The sequence below is a fragment of the Hemibagrus wyckioides genome, linkage group LG06 (genome assembly GCF_019097595.1).
Source record: "Hemibagrus wyckioides isolate EC202008001 linkage group LG06, SWU_Hwy_1.0, whole genome shotgun sequence".
Taxonomy (NCBI): Eukaryota; Metazoa; Chordata; class Actinopteri; order Siluriformes; family Bagridae; genus Hemibagrus; species Hemibagrus wyckioides.
This window is the reverse complement of record NC_080715.1, coordinates 43,154,750-43,167,438: the sequence shown is the minus strand read 5'-3', so window position 1 is coordinate 43,167,438 and position 12,689 is coordinate 43,154,750. Positions and strand designations below refer to the sequence as shown.

General features: G+C 42.8%; 1 pseudogene; it reads right to left on the bottom strand.

Moving 5' to 3' along the window:
* Nucleotides 1-1,148: 1,148 nt before the first annotated feature.
* LOC131354199 (tripartite motif-containing protein 16-like) lies at nucleotides 1,149-11,571 on the bottom strand (annotated as a pseudogene).
* Nucleotides 11,572-12,689: the final 1,118 nt, after the last annotated feature.

The following is a 12,689-nucleotide window of genomic DNA, read 5'->3' as shown; positions in this document are numbered from 1 at the left end:
TTTAAACTTGAGGTCACTGTTGAAGTCCATTATATGGAGAAAAATCCTGAAATGTGTTCCTAAAAAAACATCATTTAGAAACAAAGACAAAAAAACTTGGATGACAAGAGGGTGAGTAAATTATTTGTAAATTGTTGTTCTGGAAGTGGAATTCTCCTTTAAAAACAAAAATCTGCTCAAGGTGAAAATTTTATATAACACAACACATTGTTAACCATACCACCTAAACACAAACATACACTGCACTACCACTCAGGAGGAAAAACACAGCAGGGGAATTGGGGAAATACAAACAGGTAAACACAATCAAAGCAGGAAATGGAGCAAACACAAAAGATGTTTTAGAATAATTGAGTGACAGTGCCCTCTGGTGGTGTGAGAAGGAAATGTCTGTGATGTTCGTTACAGCAAGTGCTAATGAAGGATCAAATCCCACTGTCTAACACTAATAAATACAATGTGATGAGACAAGCAGCAAGTGCTAATGAAGGATCAAATCCCACTGTCTAACACTAATAAATACAATGTGATGAGAAAATATCAAACTGTCCCTAGATGAGAAGGATGTCTGAAAGGGTAGATTTAAAGACTAAAAGTCAGAAAACTGTTGATTAAAGCTGCAGGATTTGTCTGATATAAACACAGTCTCTCACTTAGGCTGAGGATTTTTTAAAATCTGTGATCCTCAGTTTAGCGACTGTCTGTCTGTTTCCTGTGCAGTGAGCGTGATCTCCATGGAGGTGATGTACATGGTGGGAGGACTGGTTTTGACCTGGATTGTGGAGGAGTGGGTGTGGGACTTCACCATCATGCTGCTACAAGTCAGACTCACGGTCACTGATATGGAGCGTAATGTAGCCAGTCAAATAACACACACACTCACACACAGCTTTCATATCATATTTGTGTCAGGGTTGCCACAGTGGATCATTTGGGCCGCATGTTTCTATTTGGCACAGGTTTTACGCCAAATGACCTTGCTGTGTGTCAGGAGTTTATGAAGTAAAATATATCAGTATATCAAAGCTGCTTCTGTTATTTTAATCGGTCAAGACTAAATTAAGACAAGAAGATTTGAAGAAAATCCCACAGAAGCTTCTTTATTTGGAGTTAATCAGAATCATTTCATTGATGCAACTGATGATAATTACTTTTGTAGATGAGACTGAATGTGACTGGTTTATTCTGAACACAGACACACCCCCAATTATAAAGCTGTTCATACTCACACAACCAGGCTATTGTAAACTTTTATAAATGTTTCATTAAAATAAGGTTCTTAATTGTTAAAAACCTATAAAACTCATTTCTGTAAGTGTCTGTGTCTATGTGAGTGTCTATGTAAGTGTCTATGATCTCTCTATAATGTGGAATCTTGTTGAAATTAAACACTTTTCTATAAGATCATTTGTGATACAATTTCTACTTGTTACTGACCACAAAACACCAGATACATCTTATTCTGGACCACACAACCTCACTTCTGATCGATAACCAACAAAGAACCCAGCATATAGAGGTTGAGTGAATGTGGTGTGGACTCTGTGGAGGAGCTTCATGGTGTCAGAGACGCTGTAGAAGGACAGAGTTCCTGCACTGTGATCCACATAAACTCCTATTCTGGAGGGTGATGGAACTCTGAGATCAGTCTGAATGTTGTTGTGATAGAAAGAGAGAGAAGAAGAAGAACACCACAGACTCCAGGACTGACTGTTGCGTCCAAACCAACACTCATCACCCCGTCCTTTCCTGCTGATGTCTTTATATGAGACTGATATGTACACACCAACACCACTCCACTCCACCTCCCAGTAACAGCGTCCACACACACTCTCCTTACACAACACCTGCCACCAGTAGTCAAATCTCTCTGGATGATCAGAGTACTGCTGCTTTCTCTCACTGTATCTCACCACTCTGTTCTTCTCAGACAGAATGAGGTTAGGATGTGTCGTGTTGGGATCCAGAGTCAGATAACAGAAATCTAAAATAAAAGAGAAAAACAAACTGAACAATGTATATATGTTGCATTTAATTTACAGAATACTGTATTTTCATGTGAAGTGAGTGTGTGTTTGTGTGTGTGTGTGTGTGTGTGTGTTAGACGTACATTTCAGAAACTCTTCTCTGCTCTGTGGCTCTGGTGGTGAAATGATCTGAACTGCTGCAGCTGTGGAGAGAAAAATGGAAATGAAGACAAAAAGCATCATCAGGTTGTGTAAACGATGGAAATGTAATGAATCGCCGGAGGTGTCAGGTGTGTAATCCACAAGCGATTTATTGGAAACAACAATAGGCAGAAATGTGGTCAAAAAACAAATGTGAGTCATAACCGGAAAAACACTAGACCGAAGTAAACAAGCAAAAGCAAGAAGCCGAGTCGATAAAAAAGGCAAGGTCATCCAGCAAATAGCTAGCACACGTAAGGCAAGATCAGAGGTCAGAAACAGGCAAGAATCATACACCAAATCAACAATGGCAGTAACGAACCCTCGGTATGTCATGGGAGGATGATACTTCACGTTGGACCATGGTGTGTGTGCGGTTTAAATGTCTGTGGGAACCGGAAGTACACTACTCACAAAAAGTTAAGCATATTTGGCTTTTGGGTGAAATTTCAGGATGCACCTAAAATGCACTATAACCTTTACAGATGAAATTAATTTGAACTTCTCTACACTTTTGAATGCACATGTCTAACTGTTCAGTGTTTCAGTACTTTTTTCATAACTTGCTGTTCTTAACGGCAAAATTCACAACTGGTGTTTGATCCATGAATCAACCAATAAATTTTATGGTTCAATTAGAATTGTTATTTAAATAGTCCTCTTTATGCTATTCACATTTTGACATCATGAGACCAAGACCACACCTAACAATTGATCAACAGTACCTCGCCATTGTGAGGCTTGTTCTCAGAGGGAAGTGACCACTGAGCTTAGAGTGTCACAGAGTGTCATCAGCAGGTTGCAGATACAGAGAGACTGGAAGAATCACAGAAAGGCATAGAAGTGGATGTCCTTTGGCCACATCCCACGTGGATGACCGCTTCATTGTGAACAGTGCCCTGCGGAACCGGATGATGAATGCCACTCAACTCCAGGCACATTTAAGGGAGGTGAGAGGCACCCAAGTGTCATGTCAGTCCATTCGAAACAATTTACATCAGCATGGTGTGTGACTGGTCACAAATGGTACAAGACCTGACAAAATCCACCACGTCGTTACACAGCGAGGGCCACCAGGAACTTTGCTGTGTCAGTTTGGTGGTGTGATGAATCCCGAGGTGGCCACTACTGGGCGATTCATGAACCCACTGTAATACTCACAGGCAGAGAGCAACGGGCACATAAAGCTTGGCAGGTGGGCAGGAGGCTGGCAGAGTTTCCATGGCATGGGCTCTCTGGATCTCATCCATCAAGTTCCACTGGATGGGAGCTAAGATAAGAGAGGATGGCAGAATGGGATCTGGTTGGGGTGGAGGACTCTAGGACTCCATTTGGTGAGACAACGTATCAGCCTTTCCATTCTTGGAACCTGGACGCTAGGTAACAGAGAAATGAAACCGTGTGAAGAAGCCGGCCCAGCGAGCTTGACGAGAGTTGAGATGCCTAGCTCCCCACAGATACTCAAGGTTTCAGTGGTCGGTGAGAACCAGTAATGGGTGATGCGCTCCAGCCAGTGATGCCATTCCTCTTAGGCTGCCTTTATAGAAAGAAGCGCATGGATGCATTTTCCCTGAGTCATGCTGGTGTTGGGACAGGACTGCCCCAATACCACAGCTGGAGGCATCAACTTTGACGATAAAAGCTGTGGTAAAGCTGTTTTTTAGCTTGACGAATGCCTCCCATGCCTGATCCATCCAGGATAATCTATTGGGCTTTCCCCTCAAGAGAGAGATTAAAAGACCAGCAATTATGCTGTATTTCCTAATGAAACAGTGTTAGAAATTAGCAAATCATAAGAAACATTGTAAGTTCTTTACTGAGGCCGGTTCAGGCCAGTTGGTGATGGCCTGAACCTTTGACTGATCTACCTCTACTCTCCCCAGTGAGAGTACATAACCCAGAAACTTGAGAGTGGTACCGTGGAACTCACACTTCTTAAGTTTGACATTGAGGTGGTTTTGTAGCAGGCGGGTTAGCACAATGCGGACATGGGCGATGTGGTCTTCGAGGGAGGCAGAGTAGATAAAGATGTCATCAGTATAAGCTATGACAAACTGATTTAAAATGTCCTTGAAAATCTGATTAACGAGTGATTGAAAAACAGCTGGTGCATTGGTGAGACCATAGGGCATGACTAGATACTCATAGTGTCCTCGGGTTGTGTGGAATGCTGTCTTCCATTCATCCCCATCTTTAATCCTAATGAGATTGTACGCGCTCCAAAATTCCAGCTTGGTGAAGATCATGGCTCCCTGGAGTTGTTCTAATGCTGCGGGCACCAGAGGTAGAGGGTATGGGTAGCGGGCGGTGATAGCATGCATGCCTCTGTAGTTGATGCAAGGACGAAGGCTCCCATCCTTCTTCTCTACAAAGAAAAAAAAGGCCGCAGCAGGGCATGTTGAGGGGCGTATAAATCCAGAGGGCCTCCTCAATGTATTCATCCATGGCCTTGTTCTCAGGCAGTGAAAGAGGGTAGACACGGCTCTTTGGTGGCATTACATTAGGTATTAGCTCAATGACGCAGTCCCAAGGACAATGTGGTGGAAGATGAGAAGCTTTCTCCTTGCTGAACACGTCTAGCAGGTTCTTGTAGTCCTTGGGTAGCTTGACAGCGTGGCAGAGCTTGGGACTTTCCACTGATGTGATGAGGCAGGAACGAGGCTTGGCGTGGGTGAAGCAGTGGTGCTGCCAGTAACAAGACCAGTGTGTGAGATCCCCCTCCCTCCAGGAGATGTGAGATTCATGCAGCTGAAGCCAGGGCAGGCCCAAAACGATGGGGTTTGCAGGAGATGTGATAACAAACAGTGTAGCTTTCTCATGGTGAAACAGTCTGATTTGAAGATCTAGAGATTTAGTCTGGTGGTAAAGTTATCCCTCCCCAATCGGCTGATTATTGATAGCTGTCACTTGCAGAGGAAGTATGCATGGGTTCATGGGGAGGTGTAGTTCCTTTAAAAGACTGCTGTCAATGACTGCTGCTGCAGAATCAGTGCTGAGACGGAAACAGATTGGTCAGCATAATGTAACATGGCAGGCAAGGAGACTTTGGAAGACAGTTTAACTCATCCCACCTGAGATGACGATGGCTTCCTGGGACAGCAGTACACTTGGTGGCTGGGTTGGCAGCAGTAATAGCACAACCACATGTCTGTGCAGTGTTGGTGCTCCCTCTCCAACACGCGGGCTAGTTCCAGTTGCATAGGTTCGGGCGTGTCCTCTGTGGAGGCTTGAAACTTGGCATAGCGGCGAGGCTGGAGATGAGATGGTGCATTAGCATAGTGTTGGCGTCTTAGGTTGTCTAGATGAATGGCCGTCCTGATGTAGAGTGACAGCATGGTGTTGGTTTCGCGGCATGCCATTCTTTTAGTGCTGCATTTAAGCCCTCTCAAAATACGGCCAACAGAGCAGCATTGTTCCACCAGATTGAGCCACTAGCGTGCAAAACTTGATAGCGTAATCTGCTGTGCAGTCAGTGCCCTGGCGTAATTCCATTAGCTGGACTGATATATCCTTGCCCCCCGCAGCATACCCAAAGACCTCGAGAATTTGCCCCGCGAAGTAATCCGCTGAAGTTTTTATCCGAATCCCACATGGCCAATGCCCAGTCCAGTGCTCTTCCCATGAGAAGAGAAAGCATAAACATGCACTTGGTAGAATCATTGTGGTACAGTTTGGGCTGATGCGCGAAAAAATTCCCAAACTGGCAAACAAAACCTCGGCAGCTATCAGCTGATCCATCGAATTTCTCTGGCAGCTCCATCTGGGGATTTAAACTGCGCAGAGTGGAAACAGGAGGGTCAGAAACAGTGGAAGCAGAGTCCTGTACCTAGGGGTGAAGGTTGTTGTTGTTGCAACTGAGCATTGGCTGCTTGAAAAGTCTTGAACAGTGCAAATCATGTTGCCTTGGTGAACAAAGGTTGTGCGCAAATCCGCTGGATTCTCATCAGGCAAAGTATTCTGTAATGAATTGCTGGAGGCATCAGGTGTGGAATCCATAAGCGGTTTATTGGAAACAACGATAGGCAGAAACGTGGTCAAAAGACCGAGGTAAACAAAACCAAAGTGCAAAACCAAGAAGCGGAGTTGAGAAAAAAGGCAAGTTGATACACGAAATAGCTAGCACATGTAAGCCAAGATCAGAGGTCAGAAACAGTCAAGAATCATACACCAAATTAACAATGGCAATAACGAATGCTCAGTATGTCGTGGGAGGATGATACTTCATGTCAGACCATGGTGTGTGTGCGGTTTAAATGTCTGTGGGAACTGGAAGTAAGTCACATGACTAATTAGAAATCAGGGGAGGGTTCTCTTTGAAGTGCAGACTCCTGCTGGGATGTGACAGGAAACAGTTGAAAGTGATACAGTCAGTTTATTCATTTGAAATCAGTATTTTACTTCAAAGTGTCAGGTGAACAAACTGGCTGCAGAAAAGTAAGCAGGAGCATGGCTAAGAAATAACACTTCACAGAGCGAGTAAAGACGTCCATCATTGTGTTTCTCCAGCAGGAGCAGCTCCTCTTACCATGTGGAGGGATTTTGTTGAATTCCTCCTCACAGAATTCCTCCAGTCTCTTCTTCAGATCTGAGAGAGAATTCCTCACTCCATCAAATGACAGATCCTGAACAGTGATGCTGGACATGTCAAACTCTGGTCTAAGATATTGAGGAGACTGACGTCCAGAAGCTAAAGCCTACAGAGAACAAATGAAATGAAAGACACACTTGTGATGTCAGACAGGGACATTTATTGCTGCTTTAATGAGGTGTTTTAGAGAGTGTGTGAGGAACAGCTGGCTCTGTAGATCAGACAGTGAGTGTTACCTGGAGGAAATGGATGTGATCATGTGTGTGTGAAAGCTGCTCCAGCTCAGTGACTCTCCTCTGAAGATCAGCAATCTCCTGCTCCAGTTGCTCCAGGAGTCGTTCAGCTCAACTCAGTTCAGCCTTCTCCTGAGCTCTGATCAGCTCCGTCACCTCCGAGCGCTTTTTCCCCATGGAGCTGATCATCTCAGTAAAGATACACTCACTGTCATCTACTGCTGTCTGTGCACTGAGCTGTTAGAACACACACACACACACACACACACACACACAGAAGATTTAAATCTCATCTATCATTCCCTCTCTTACTGGGACTCTAAATGACTGGTTGTCCATGTTGTGTGTGTTTCTAGGAGCAGCTCTGTCTCTGCTCACTGCTCACCTTTATAGTGTTCACAGTCTGTTTCAGCTCCTGCACCTTCTTCTGCTTCTCCTGGATTCTCTGCTGGAATTTCATCTGCTCCTCCTTTAACTCACTCTGAGGACAAATAAGTTATATCCATAAGGTTATAAAGTGGATAAAATGGAAGGTTATTGTTGTCTACAAAGATAGATAGATAGATAGATAGATAGATAGACAGACAGACAGACAGACAGACAGACAGACAGACAGACAGACAGATAGATAGATAGATAGATAGATAGATAGATAGATAGATAGATAGATAGATAGATAGATAGATAGAACTTTATTGGCATTGCAAGGTACAGATATATAGCAACAAAATTGTGCAAAAGAACAAGTGATAAATATGTAAACATGTACATTAATAAATAAGGCAATGTCAGTCTGTGCATAGAGAAGTACAGTATGTTGTATTTACAGCATGTAAAGTGTTAAGAAAAAAGTAATCATATATTTGTGCAAAATGTGTCTATTATGTACATTGTATGTACAACAGTATTAAAAGACAGTGGTGAGACTGGCCATGCTGTATGGTTTAGAGGCAGTGTCACTGAGGAAGAGTCAGGAGTCAGAGCTGGAGGTAGGAGAGCTGAAGATGCTGAGGTTCTTTTTGGGAGTGACAAGGTTGGACAGGATTAGGAATGAGTACATCAGAGGGACAGCTCATGATAGACATTTGGGGGACAAAGTTAGGGAGGACAGATTAAGATGGTTTGGACATGTCCAGAGGAGGGAGAGTGAGTATATTGGTAGGAGAATGTTGGACATGGAGCTGCCAGGCAGGAGGAAAAGAGGAAGGCCAAAGAGGAGGGATATGGATGTAATAAATGAGGATATGAAGCTAGTGGGTGCAAGTGTTGAGGATGCAGAAGATAGGGATAAGTGGAGAGAGATGATTCACTGTGGTGACCCCAACAGTAACAGATATTTAGATATTTAGTACAATCTGTGAATTAAAATATGTACATTATAATTATATTACACAGAGAAAATGTAGCAGAATGTACAGGGTGAAGTAGAACTGCAAGGTAGTTTAGTGTAGTGAGACATGAGTATCCTAGCAGTGTAGTGTAGATTTTAGAAGATTTATAGTAATGGGGAAAAAACTCAGGATTCAAGATGTTATCGGTGAGGTCAGCAGTCGTCACGACTGTTCCGACCCCTTTTTCTTTGTTTTTGTTTTTTAAGTTAACTTAAAGTACAATAGAACCAGTAAATTCCCCACAATGGAGTGCATTATGTATGATAGAGATACTCTTATTTCAATTGGTACACAACATACTCACAATTCGATGTTTTTAACACCGGATACAAGCTGGCCAAATGAGATCCTGAGGGAGAACAAAGGACAACCTCCCTCACCCTCAGCACTGGAGCCCCCCAGGGTTGTGTTCTGAGCCCCCTGCTGTACTCTTTGTACTTGTATGCCTGCATGGCCACTACCAACTTCACCACCATCATCAAGTTTGCCGATGACACCGTTGTGTTCAGACTGATCTCCGACAACAATGAGACAGCGTACCTGGAGGAGATTAGTTATCTGGAGAACTGGTGCCAGAGGAACAACCTCCTCCTCATCAGCAAGACAAAGAAGCTGACAGTGGACTTCAGTACAAAGCAGGAGAGTAACTACCAGACCCCTGTGATCAATGAGAGCCCAGTGGAGAGAGTGGACAGCTTAAGATACCTTGGTTTTCACATCACGCAGGACCTGTCATGGTTCTGTCATATCAACACAGAGGTGAAAAAGACATGGCAGCATCTCTACCACCTCAGATGCTTGAGAGACTTTAGACTGCCCTCTAAGGTGCTAAGGAACTTTTACTCCTGCACCATAGAGAGCATCCTGATGGGAAACATCGCAACCTGGTTCAGGAACAGCACCATGCAGGACAGATGAGCTCTTCAGAGGGTGGTGCGATCAGCTGAGTGCATCATCCGTACCAAGCTCCCTCACCTGCACTCAATCTACAACAAGCGGTACTGGATCAAGGCCAGAAAGATTGTGAAGGACCTCAGCCACCCCAACAATGGACTTTTCTCTCTGTTAAGGTCAGGAATGCGCTTCCACTCCCTGAAGGCCAACACAGAGAAACTGAGGAGAAGCTTCTTCCCATAGGCTATACGGCTTCTCAACCAGAACTCCACATAGGACTCAACTATGTTTTCTTCACACATGTGTTGGAACACACCACAAACACTCTGTACACTGAACACATTTACACACTGCAGGACCAAAGTACAAAAACATAAACCACACATGTTGCATATTTCTGCTCCTGTTCACGATCAGGGACGACCATATTAAATGCAGGGCTGAAGTTAATGAACAACATCCTAAAGAATGTATTGTAATTGTCCAGGTGGGTGAGAGCTATATGAAGAGCAGTGGAAAAATTAAACCAAACTAAATCCTGTCAGAGTCTTTTCCAACTTTTATGTGAAATTGCAACTAATACATTAAAGTGGAAACAAATTAGAATTAGAATATTAGTGGAAAAAAATCTGGTTACATAACTGTGGACTCCATTTTATAATTAGGAATGTGTCAGTGTTCAGAATCAACCAATCCCATTCAAACTCATGTTAAATACTAATTAGTATAAACATTCTATCAATTAAAGTCACTGATTAAACACAAATAAAGTACAGCTGTTCCTGTAGGATTTTTCTGATATCTTCTTGGTAACATCTGACTGGAAAAGCCACAAAGATCTTACAAAGCAGTACAGGATCTCATTGCAGAAAAATATCAATTAGGAGAGAGTTACAAAAAACATACAGGACATTGAATATATCATGGAACACTGTAAAGACAATAATCAACACCTGGAGAAAATATGGCACAAAAGTTAACTAAGAACAGGACATCCCCCTAAAATTAATGAGAAGACGAAGAGAAAACTGGACAGGGAGGCTGCCAAGTCTGGCTAAAGTTTGCAAAAAAAATCCATCCAATCTCTCAAAACCATGTGGAATAATGTGTTGTGGTCTGATGAAAACAAATTTGAAGGTGTTGCCCATAAAACCACAGCAGATCATTAAAAGAACACCATCCCCACAGTGACGCATGGAGGTGGCAGCATCATGCTTTCAGGCTGCTTTTCTTCAGCTGGAACTGGGGCTTTAATCAGGGCGGAGGGAATAATGAATAGCTCCAGATACCAGTCAGTTGTGGTGCAAAACCTTAATGTCCAGAGTTAACATGCTTTTGGAGGGATGAATGGCAGAATATTGAGAAGTCTAGATGTGCCAAACTGATCAACCCCCTGTTGGGATGTATCTTGGTTTATCTTTTTACATTACAGAAACCTACCAATTTAACAGGGGTATGTAGACTTTTTATATCAGACAGATAAAGAGTTAAAGTTCACTCCTGTTTTCTATCTTGTTTGGACTAGTTTAAGTTGTAAAATGGGTGTTGGCCGAGTGAAGGTTCACTCATCTGATCTGATTATGATGAATGCTGAGTGAAGATAGGTTTCTTCATACATTTACTTTACTTAACTCTTCAATCACAAATTCAATCTTGTAACTGACCAAAGCTGCTAAATCTAAATGAGAAATATCATTGGGATGAGTTCTCACCTGTTTCTCAGCTCTTCCTGCTGCAACTGATACAGCGTCATGGCCTTTATGTTTATCCAACATGCACAAAGAGCAAATACACCTTTGATCAGTACGACAGTAGATCTTCAACACTTCATCATGTTCAGAGCAGATCTTCTCTTGTAGATTTCCAGACGCTACAGTTAATGTGTGTAATTTCAAAGCAGGACGTTCAAGATGAGGTTTCAGGTGAATGACACAGTAAGAAGCCAGACACATCAGACAGGACTTGACAGCTTTGTGTTTTCTCCCGGTGCAGAAATCACACTCCACATCTCCAGGTCCAGTGTAACAGTGAGCAGGAGAAGCAGCTTGGACTTCAGTCTTCTTCAGTTTCTCCACCACTTCAGCCAGCATGTTGTTTCTGCGTAGAACAGGCCTTGGAGTGAAAGTGTCTCTGCACTGAGGACAGCTGTAGACGCCCTTCTGATCCTCCTGATCCCAGCAGCCATTAATACACACCTTACAGAAACTGTGACCACAGGGGATAGTCACTGGATCCTTCAGGAGATCCAGACACACTGGACAGCTGAACTGATCCTGATCTACTGAAATACTGGCCATTTTCCTAAACTCACACACAGAGAGAGATCAGATTTGTTTTCTCTGAAATTTCCTGGTTCTGTGTGTGTGTGTGTGTGTGAGAGAGAGAGAGAGAGAGAGGAGCACAAGCACAGATAGGTTATGAACACTTTTATGTTAACTATTTCATCTCCCTTCAGTCTATAAATATAACCATGTAGCTGCTACACTTATGATTTATTTCATGAAATACAGAATGGATCTTAATTTTCTGCACTTTTTTGCCTACTGACTCCTCCAGCAAAACTGTCAGCCTGGTTAATTAATTAGTATTATTTAATTATTATTATTTTGTTAAAATTATTTTTAAAATGTTCTGAAAACACAGTGCTTGTAACCTGATAGGAATCTGTAAGGGTGATGAGTGGACGACCGCTTTCAGCACCACTAGCAGTCACTACGAATACTACATCAGGCTATATGGGCTCTCTAGTGCCACCTTGATGTTCCTGTGCTTAATATATGATGTGCTGAGGGGCATGCTGTCTTTTTGGTGACATACATTGATGATTATCATTGATCATTTTTATACATTGCAATTTCCCATTAAAAATGCACAGTGCACAGTAGTGACACCAGTCACCAGTTCTTCAAGTGTGTCAGGTCTCCCTTTTTCAGCAGCAGGGTCAGGATGGCCCTCCTGCAGCTCAATGGGAGCTGACCAACATTCATGTAGGACATCTAGCACATCCTACCCTAAAACTGCCCAGAAAGAGAGAGACTGTCTATACTGTAGACTGTCTGTTTTTCTTCTTAAAATTTCTCTATATTTTACTTAACTTGTGGGCCTCCATCATCTCCCACAAACGCTTACAAGAAGGCCTGGATTGTCAGTTGTACAGTTAATATCTCCACCCAAAATTAATATATCAGCAGTGCTGCAGTCAGCCATCACATTGTTCAGTTTTCTAAAAAACTCATCCTCTCCACTGCATTGGTGGGAGTGTACACACAGATAAAAACTAAAACATTGAAAGCCTCCCATTTAAAATCTCTTCAACTGAATAAGAACAAAAATTAAAATTGTGAGCAAACAGCAAGGCAAACCCACCACTGAGTGATGTGTTATGTTAAATCACCAACCCATCCCACTCCTGGAC